Below are 9,555 nucleotides of genomic sequence, written 5' to 3'. Positions count from 1 at the left end.
TTTGTGATGAGAAGTCTACTGTTGATCTTATTATAGGTCTTTATCTGGTACTTGCTTGCTCGTGGGCTTTCATGATTTTCTTTATCATTAAAATGCTTGATTATGATGCATTTGGATGTATAACTTTGAGATTAGGTTTTGTTGAGCTTCTTGGATATTCAGCTAACATTTTCCATCCATTTTAAGATGTTTCTGGTCATCTTTTCTTCAAACATTCTAATTTTTCTCCCTCCTCTCACAGATCCTCCTGGCACACATTGCTTCCTTTGATATTACCTCTCAAAGTTCTGAGAGCTCCTCTTTGTTCTCTTGCTTTTCAGGCTACACACCACTTTTTTAAAGTAATGTTTTTATTAATTCTTTAAGAATTCAATACATGTATTTTGAGCATATTCACTCCTATAATTCTTCCCACTAGTACCCTCTCCCCCCTCCCATCCCTTCTCATTCAACTTTGAGATTCCTTCTCATTCAACTTTGAGATTCCTTCTTCTTCTTCTTCTTCTTCTTCTTCTTCTTCTTCTTCTTCTTCTTCTTCTTCTTCTTCTTCTTCTCCTTCTTCTTTCTCCTCCTCCTCCTCCTTCTCCTCTTCCTCCTCCTCCTTCCTTTTTTGCCTTTTCCATCAAGTCCAGCTAGTCTTGGGAGTGGAGCCTGCCCTGCCATGTGTTCGACATACCAGGGGTCACCTTATTAAAGGAAACCGACCTCCTCTCCCAGAAGTTATCAAACGCTAACGGTTCTTTGGCTGCTGGTGGGATTTCATGTCTACATCTCTCAGCTATGTGCTGGGATCTTGCCTGTTTGGAGCTTATGCAGGTCTTGTGCCTGCGGGCACAATTGTTGTAAGTGCGCATGTGCAGTTGCCCTGCTTTGGCCGGAGAACGCCGTTTCCTTGATGCTATCTGCCACCTCTGGCTCTTACAACTTTTCTGCCCCCAGAATGGCACAACATTAATGACTTATTTCCAAGCTTGCTAGTATGTTTCTCTGCTTATGAAATTTTGCTAAGAGTCTATGCTGAATTTTTTATTTTTATTGGACTTTGCACTATAGAATTTCTATTAGTTTATACTGTGTTTGTGTGTACCATCCCTAGCCCTTTATGAATCTTCTGTATTTGATGAGGCATTGTATTCACTTTCCTTTAGTTCTTAGAGCAAGCACATTTAAAGGTCTTTTTCTAGTAAGTCCAATCCCTGTCCTTCCTCAGAGATTAGGGTTTTTTTTTCTCAATGACAAGTCTGCACTAGAAATGTGAACTATTATTATTTTTTTACTTCCAACCTAGACCCAAAGAGTGAGGGTAAATTAAAATGCCACAAATAATTGCTTTTCCTAATGTTTCTGTGTTTTTCTTAAACACATAGCTCTAGAGTGGTGGCAAGCCTTTGGCTAATTTCAAGAGTTGTAGGAAAAGTTGATTCTGACAATTGACAAATAAAAAGCCCAGTGCCAGGAATGGTTACCTCTTTTGGAGTTGTTGGCCAGTGAATTCTCACAGGCCCCGAATATTGCAGGCTACTGCCAACATCCTTGGTTACCCTCCAGAATTTGATAGATTGATGAAGACACCACATAATCGAGTCATAGAATGCGGTCAAATATTAAGCTTTCTGGGAACCACCCTTCTCTACATAGTCCTCCACACATACTTCATCATGGGTTGGTTGTGACTAAAAGGATGAGTTAATACGTGGCTAACTCTCATGGAGATGTTTAGCTCAAAACAAGAATTTGGTGGACTATTCCTGTCATTAGGGTTACTTTGAATTCTCCCAATAATCCTGAACAGTTGCTAGGTCAAGTTCTTGTCAGAGTCCATAGGATTGTTTATTGAAGATGGTAACAGATGCCCTCATCCAAGCTCATGGTTCTGTAGGCTGTAGGGATAACAGGTACAAACATCCCAGCTTATACTGAATAGATATGCTCATTAAATAGGAACTATTTCTACAAACCATGGCTCTCCTATCTTCTTCATGCTGCTTGTGCATGCATGTGCTGGAATATTATATTTAAAATGTTTAGAGAAATGTGTGTGAGGGTTTGGTGTATCTTGCAGCTACAGAAGACTCCCTGGCAAACTTCTTCTGATATGTAGGCTTCATAAGAGTTCAGAGATGAAGATGCAAGAACTGGCCATGTTGGTCATGGCCATGACTTCACGAATATGCTGGGTTGGTCTGACATGGGAGGCCAGCATGGTCTGAAACTTGTCTTGGAACGGGCAACCTTTACAGGAGGAGACAGGTGGCAGGTCTTTCCAAACACAGCAGATGGACTAAGAGCAGTTGCTCAGAGCAGCTACAAATGGGACCGGTGGCTTGTACGACACCAGCTGTGCGTGACGGCTTGTTTTATCGCTCTTTGGAATGTTGTCTGTGGCCAGTTTACAATGGGTTTTATTCTTGCCCTGGCTGTAAATCTTGCTGTAAATTTGCTCCAATGCAAGGGAAAGGCTGTGAAGTGAGACACGGAACCTCAAGCATCAGCTGATTATAGAGGGAAGGGAAGCACACTAAAGATGCCCAGAGAGAAAGTGAAGGAGAGCCAGGGGGAGAATTAGTCGACGGAATGGTCATTACATGCTCAGATTTGTCCCTCTCCAAACCAATTTAATTGAGAGAGATGATGACACTTTCAGATGCGTCCACCAGGTGGCACTACCAAAAGCGTTTCTTGGCTTCTCCCTTTTAATTTCTTAGAGTTAATTTAGTAAGCTCACTATTTTGTTTTTAGAAATGAGAACAACAGCTTCAGTTTTGGAAGGAGAGTGCATGGATGCCCATCCTATTATTCTCTCTACCTGCCCCGTGTCTATGTACACACATGTTGGTGCAATTTTCCATACAAAAAAGACACTTTTCTCAAGAGAGACAATATGTTCTTGGTTAGATCTTTTTTCAAGGACAATTTTGAGCTAATTGTCCTTGATTTAGGGTTATGTGGTTATATCTTCTGATTAATATTAATGTAGTTGGTGTTTTTCTTTTTTTACTCTGGGCCTATAAAAAAGCCCTTATATGAGCTCCTTAATAAACTCTTAAACAATCCTCGCCAAGATTGAGGGAGAATACTAAATTGTTCCCCATACCAAAATAGTTAGCTGTTCTTCCAAGTCTGATTCTGAGATATGGAGCCCTTGGGAAGGCTATTGCGGGAGGTCAGCACGATCTTGAAATCAAAAGCAGAGCTCATGGTTAGGATATACTCTGGTTAAAGAGACTAAGAACTGATTTTAAAAACTTACCCTTCTTTAACTCATATCTTTTCAGGGAACTCCTCAAAACTCCCCATTTGCATGAGCGTGGTTCTCTCTTGTTTTACTAAGAACCAGCAGGAATGGCGCTGGTATTTTTGACATTGTGTTTTAAAAACAATGTGTGGCATCCTTTGAGGTAAGAGAGAAAGTGTGCACGTGAAAGGATCCCTCAGTAAGAAGGGCAGGCCTAGTTCCTGTTTCTCACAGAGAAGGACCAGAGCAAGCTGAAGACTGGCATAGGAAGGCAGAATTCCTACTGCTCTGTTCAAGTAAAACTGAATTAGAGCTGCCTGGACACTTGAAATGCTCGCTGCTCTCTTATCTACAGTCAAGTCTACAGTCTATGGTGAAGATGAATAGATGCAGGGGTTGAGGGTGGACCCGAGGAAGGCACCTCTGAATAGTGAGCTATGTACAGAAACTGGTATTTCATCAGATGGAAATCTTGAGTTGTTTCAAACACTTATTCACGGTGTATGATGCGCGTGCCCACACATGCACCATGGCATACTTGTCCTGTGAAGGACAATTTTAATGTCCCTCTCCTTCTAGCTTGTGGTCTTCAGGGGTTGAATTCAAGTTGCCAGGCTTGGTGGCAACCACCTTTGCCCATTCAGCCATCTTGCTAGCCCAGGAAGCTCTTAGTGGATGCTTTCCTGGCAAGCTGGAGCTGACAGACAACATTTAATCTTTACCAACTAAAGTTATACCCCCTGCCAGGTACCAGCAGAGCATGAGAGGCTTAATGAGCTTGAGGACCTACCTGGTCCTTGCTTGACCAGTTCCAGTGTGTGTGTGTGTGTGTGTGTGTGTGTGTGTGTGTGTGTGTGTGTGTATGTGTGTGTGTGTGTGTCCGTGTCCTTGGTGATTTGCAGCAGGGGCTGATGAGTGGTATTTAGAAATGTACAGGCAAAGAGCTCCTTGCTTGGCCTCCAGTTCAACTTCCACACGGCTGGCAGAACAGAGGGTCTTAGGACAAGACAAACGGTCTGAGCATGAGAGGTGGGTAGAGGGCACAGTCTTGATGCCTTCTCTGGCTGAAGCACACTAAATGACCCATTTGCAATTTCAAGTTCAGTCATGTGTCACTGACTCACAGGGACATGTTCTCAAAAGGGCATTCTTAGGCAATTTCTAATGTTAGGGAACATCATAGAGTGTTCAGGTCTTAATGGTCCAGGTCAGTCAAGGTCTAGGCCATGTGGTCTCCTGATGAAACAATCTAGAGAGGTGGGAATTAAGAGATATATGAGGCCCCTGCCACCACCATGAGGCATGCTACTCAAATAGCAAACTATTTGAGTAAGTCCGTTAAAAACACAATAATAATCCCTGTGTGGGAAATACATAAAGTGGCATTGTAGCTGTTTATTACCTTTGTGAAGTATCATTTCCTGTCTGTGGTTCTGCGAGCTTTCCTTTTCTATGGCTGGCAGCACAGAAAGATTATTCACACCAGGGTCCCCGCATACATTGTGTTGTGATGTGAGGGTAACTCTGATGTTAAGGGAAGTTTTCTACTCCCTTACGACCTTATAGACTCACCTTTGGAGACGCAGTTCCTTGATGACTGATAGAGCACTACATGGTGCCAGATAGAATTTTCTGAGCCCTGGCTGGTAATGCTTCAAGTGGCCCAAGGTCAGGGGTACAGAGTAGTGACCACTGTGGAGTTTGACCAAATGAAAACCGTACTGATCAGACAGCACCCACGACAGGCCCCATCTGTAGGGCCTTCATCTCTGCCTGTTGCATGTGTTCACAAGCATGAGGCACAGTATTCTGCAAGCGTTGATCGGTCTAATCTCTTCTGACCTGTTTTTTAATTATGGAGGCTGGCAGGGTGGTCTGTGCCCTGTTTCGCTTGAAGAACTCCTTTCTACAGAAAGTGGATGGAAGTCCCAGACTCTTCTTGACTGGCAAAGGACAGTGATCTGAAGTTTCAGGACTCCCTACAACTGGCTACGAGGGAACAGGAAAGGAAACAGGAGGGCTGTCTGCATGACCTCTTCTTCTTTTTCCTTTTACTGAAAATAGATTCTTTTCTCACTAATATAGTCTGATTATGGCTTTCTATTTCTCTACTCTTCTCAGCTCCTCCATACCTCCCCTCTTATCTGGATCCACCCCCTTCCCATCTTTCATTGGAAAACAAACAGGCTTCTAAGGGAATGTAACATAACATAACATAACATAACATAACATAACATAACATAACATAACATAACATCAAAAACTAACATGTTGGAATTGGACAAAACAAAGAAATAGAAGAAAAAGAGCCCAAGACAAGGCTAAAGAGTCAGAGACCCAATTGTTTACACACTCTTGAATCCCAAAACAACACTAAACCGAAAGCCTTAATATATTTGCAAAGGACCTATAGGGCAAAAACAGAGAAGAAAAAAATATAAATAAAGTAAAATAAAAATAAAAAATAATAAGGTATTTTTTTTCTTTAAAAAAGAAAAGGAAAGCCCTGACAGGACATTATGAGAAAAGGAACCTCCAAAGATGGCCTTGAGTTCATTTTCTGTTGACCATCTGCAATAGTTATTTCCCCATTGAGACTTCCTTGGAGGAAACTAAAATTTCATTTGCAAATGGTTATCAGTTGGAGACAGCTTCTGGGTTGGGGACAGGGACATACATTCACTTCTCTGTTTAGCTCTAGAACTTCCATCTGGTGCAGACCCATACAGGCCCTGTGCATGCTGCTTCAGTCTATGTGAGTTCATATATGCATCTATCCTGTTGATTTAGAGGGCTTTGTTTTCTTGGTGTCCTCCATCCCCTTGGTTCTTCCTTTTCTGTGGGGTTCCTCAACCCCTGAGCAAAGGGATTTGATGGAGACATCTCCTTAGGGGATGAGGGTTCCAAGATTTCTCACTCTAAGTAGTCTGGCTATAGATTTGTGTATTTGTTCCCATCTGCTGCAGAAAGAAGCTCCTTCTCTGATAATGGCTGAGCAAGGCACTAATCTATGACTATAGCAGAATGTCATTAGGAGTCATTTTATTGAAATATATATATATATATGTATATATACACACACACATACATATATATATGTATATATATATATATATATATATATATATATAGAGAGAGAGAGAGAGAGAGAGAAAGAACAGTAATATTTAGATTTACCCTAGGTCCTTGGGCTATCTAGTCTTAGGTTCTTGGTCACCCAGGTGGTGGTGTGTATCTTAAGGAGTGGGCTTAGGTCCAATCAGATATTGGTTGGTTACTCCCACAAGCTTTGTACAACTATTGCACTTGCAGGCAGGACACCATTGCAGACCAAAGGTTAGTGACTGGGTTGGTGTTTATGTTTCTCTTTTGGTATTACACAGAGTAACTTCCTGTGCCAAAGATGCTAGCTCATAGGGGTGAAGGCCCTAGGTAGGCACCAGCTTGACTTCTCTATGTCCAATGACATGTGTAGATGTTGTTTTCAACAATGGGGCCTTGCTGTCAGTTTTGTAGAGAGCATCCTATAGTCTTGGCAACATCCTGGGTTATTTGGGCATTTTCACTGGCCTCCTTTGGCCAACAACTCAATTGGATATAACCCAGTTCCAGAACTATAAGCTTCATTTGGTGAGAAGAGATGGCCAGTTGGGGCTCTGTATCCCCAATTATTTGGGAGATTTCGTCTAGATAGCCTTCATATATGTCTATATTTTAGGAAGCTTCTACTATATTAAGTTTTCATACTACCCCTAAAATGGCCCTTAATTTTAGCTGTCTCCTCCCATATTCTGTCCCTCATTCCCCCTCACCACTTGACCTCCCATTCCATTCCTCCCATTTCCATCCATCCATCCGCCCATCCACCTATCCATCCATCCATCCATCCATCCATCCATCCATCCATCCATCCATCCATCCATCTATCCAATCCATCCATCCATAACTATTCTTTTCCCATTCCTAGGGAAATCTATCTGTTCCCCCTTAATCCCTTACTGTATACCTAACCTTTGTTGTAGCTGGAGTTATCTCCAGTCCTGCCGAGGCCAACCACCACTCAGACTCAAACACACAGATGCTTATATTACTTATAAACTGTATGGTGTGGCATGGCAGGCTTCTTGCTATTTGTTCTTATATCTTAAATTAACCCAGTTCCATAAATCTATATCTTGCCATGTGACTCGTGGCTTACCAGTGTCTTACATCATGCTTCTCCTCATGGTGGGTGGCTGGCTGTGTCTCCCTACCTCAGTCTTCCATTTCCCAGAATTCTCCTCTCTCTTTGCCCCACCTATGCTTCCTGCCTGACTACTGGCCAATCAGCATTTTATTTATCAATCAGTCAATCAATCAATCACCCACAGCACTTTGTGGTCCTATGGATTGTAGGCTGGTTATCATTGACTTAACATTTAATATCCATGTATATGTGAATATGTACCAAGTTTGTTTTTTCTGTGCCTGGGTCACCTCACTCAGGATGATTTTTTTTTCTAGTTCCATCCATTTATTTGCAAATTCCATGAATTCATTTTTTTAAACATCATATGTGTAAATGTACCATATTTTATTTACTCTTCCATTGAGGGACATCTAGACTGTTTTCAATTTTTGGCTATTGTGAATAGAGCAGCAATGAATATGGTTGAGCAAGTATCTCTGTGGTAGGATGCAGCCTGGTATAACTGGATCTTGAGGTAGATTGATTCCCATCTTCCTGAGGAAACTCTACATGATTTCCACAGTGACTATACAAGTTTGTACTCCCACGAGCAATGGAAGAGTGTTCTCTTTGGTCATTCTCACCAGCATGAGCTATTACTTGTTTAATTAATCTTAGCCATTTTCTGTTGGGTATAAGATGAAATCTCAAAGTAGTTTTGATTTGCACTTCCCTGATGATTAAGGATGTTGAATATTTCTTTAAGTGTTTTTCAGCCACTTGAGTTTCATTTTTTGAATTCTCTATTTAGATCTGTACCCCACTTTTAAACTGAGTTATTTGTTTTCTTCATATCTAGTTTCTTGAGTTCTTTCTATATTTTGGATATTAGCGTTCTATCAGATGTAGAGCTGGTAAGGATTTCTTCCCATTCTGTAGGCTGCTGCTTTGTCTGATGATGGTGCCCTTGGATCTACAGAAGCTTTTCAGTTTCATGAGGTCCCATGTACTAATTGTTGATCTTAGTACCTGTGCTATTGGTGTTCTGTTTAGAAAGTCTTTTTCTCTGCCAGTGAGTTCAAGGCTATTCCCCACTTTCTCTTCTATCAGATTCAGTGATTCTTGTCTCATGTTGAGGTCTTTGATCCACTTGGAGTTGACTTTTGTGTAGGTTGATAAATATTGATCCATTTGGATTCTTCTACATGCAACTGTCCAATTTGTCCAGCACCATTTGTTGAAAAAAATACATATCCCCTTATGGGTGCTGCTGGCCTAGGGGGAGGGTCTTCTAGATATATTATTTGTTACATATGAGGCAAGAGGCCAATGACAAGGTGTCATCTGTCCTCATAAGAAGTGGCCAGGTCAGGCCTCCCCTACCCCGTACTTAGTTTGTTTTTATCTGCTTGCATTGACTGTGTGGGGAGCCAGACCTTTGAAGTCCCCTGGACCCCTCTGTGGCCTCCTCCAAAAGGATCTCTGTGGTCCCACAGCAATTTAAGAAACAAGATTCTTACATTGAGGTAGAGGCAGAAATCAGATCTCAGTGTTGTGGGTCTGACCTTTGTGGATAAAAATACAAAATGACAATGAATGTTTAGATATAAGCCTATCAGGTGAGGTGGTACACACACACTCAATCCAGGCACTTGGGAGGTGGAGGCAGAAGGATGAGGAGTTTAAGGCCACCAATTAAAACTATTAGATATGAAGAAGGTATGAAGAGAAGAAAAAGTAATCACAAGCTACACAATCAAAAGGGAACAAACACTTCAAGCTCTTCAAGACAGAGAATACTAAAATAATTTCATATTTTATTGTCCCCATTAGTTAAACTTTTCTTGGTAATTGGAGAAAATTCTTTCAGTTTTCTAAGCTGCTACATTGAGGACACAGATGGGTCATGAGGGCTGTGGGTTAGAAGACTGGGCAGGTTGGCGGAACAATCATAGGGCGCCCTGGCCAGGAAGGGGACCCATTACTGCCAGGCATTCTGAAAGGGCATCCAAAGCTAGGCTGAAGAGCATATCCACCCTGAAGAGCAAGGCTCAGATCTTAATAGGAACCACAGGCTTCATGGTTACAGGGTCCTGCAGAACAGAGGGTTTGTGGAGGTTAAATCAAGTTGAAGGTGTTGTGAATCCACAGC

Source organism: Peromyscus leucopus, chromosome 1, assembly GCF_004664715.2.
Source record: "Peromyscus leucopus breed LL Stock chromosome 1, UCI_PerLeu_2.1, whole genome shotgun sequence".
NCBI classification, from domain to species: domain Eukaryota; kingdom Metazoa; phylum Chordata; class Mammalia; order Rodentia; family Cricetidae; genus Peromyscus; species Peromyscus leucopus.
The sequence above is the reverse complement of the archived record's forward strand: the minus strand, read 5'-3'. Positions refer to the sequence as shown.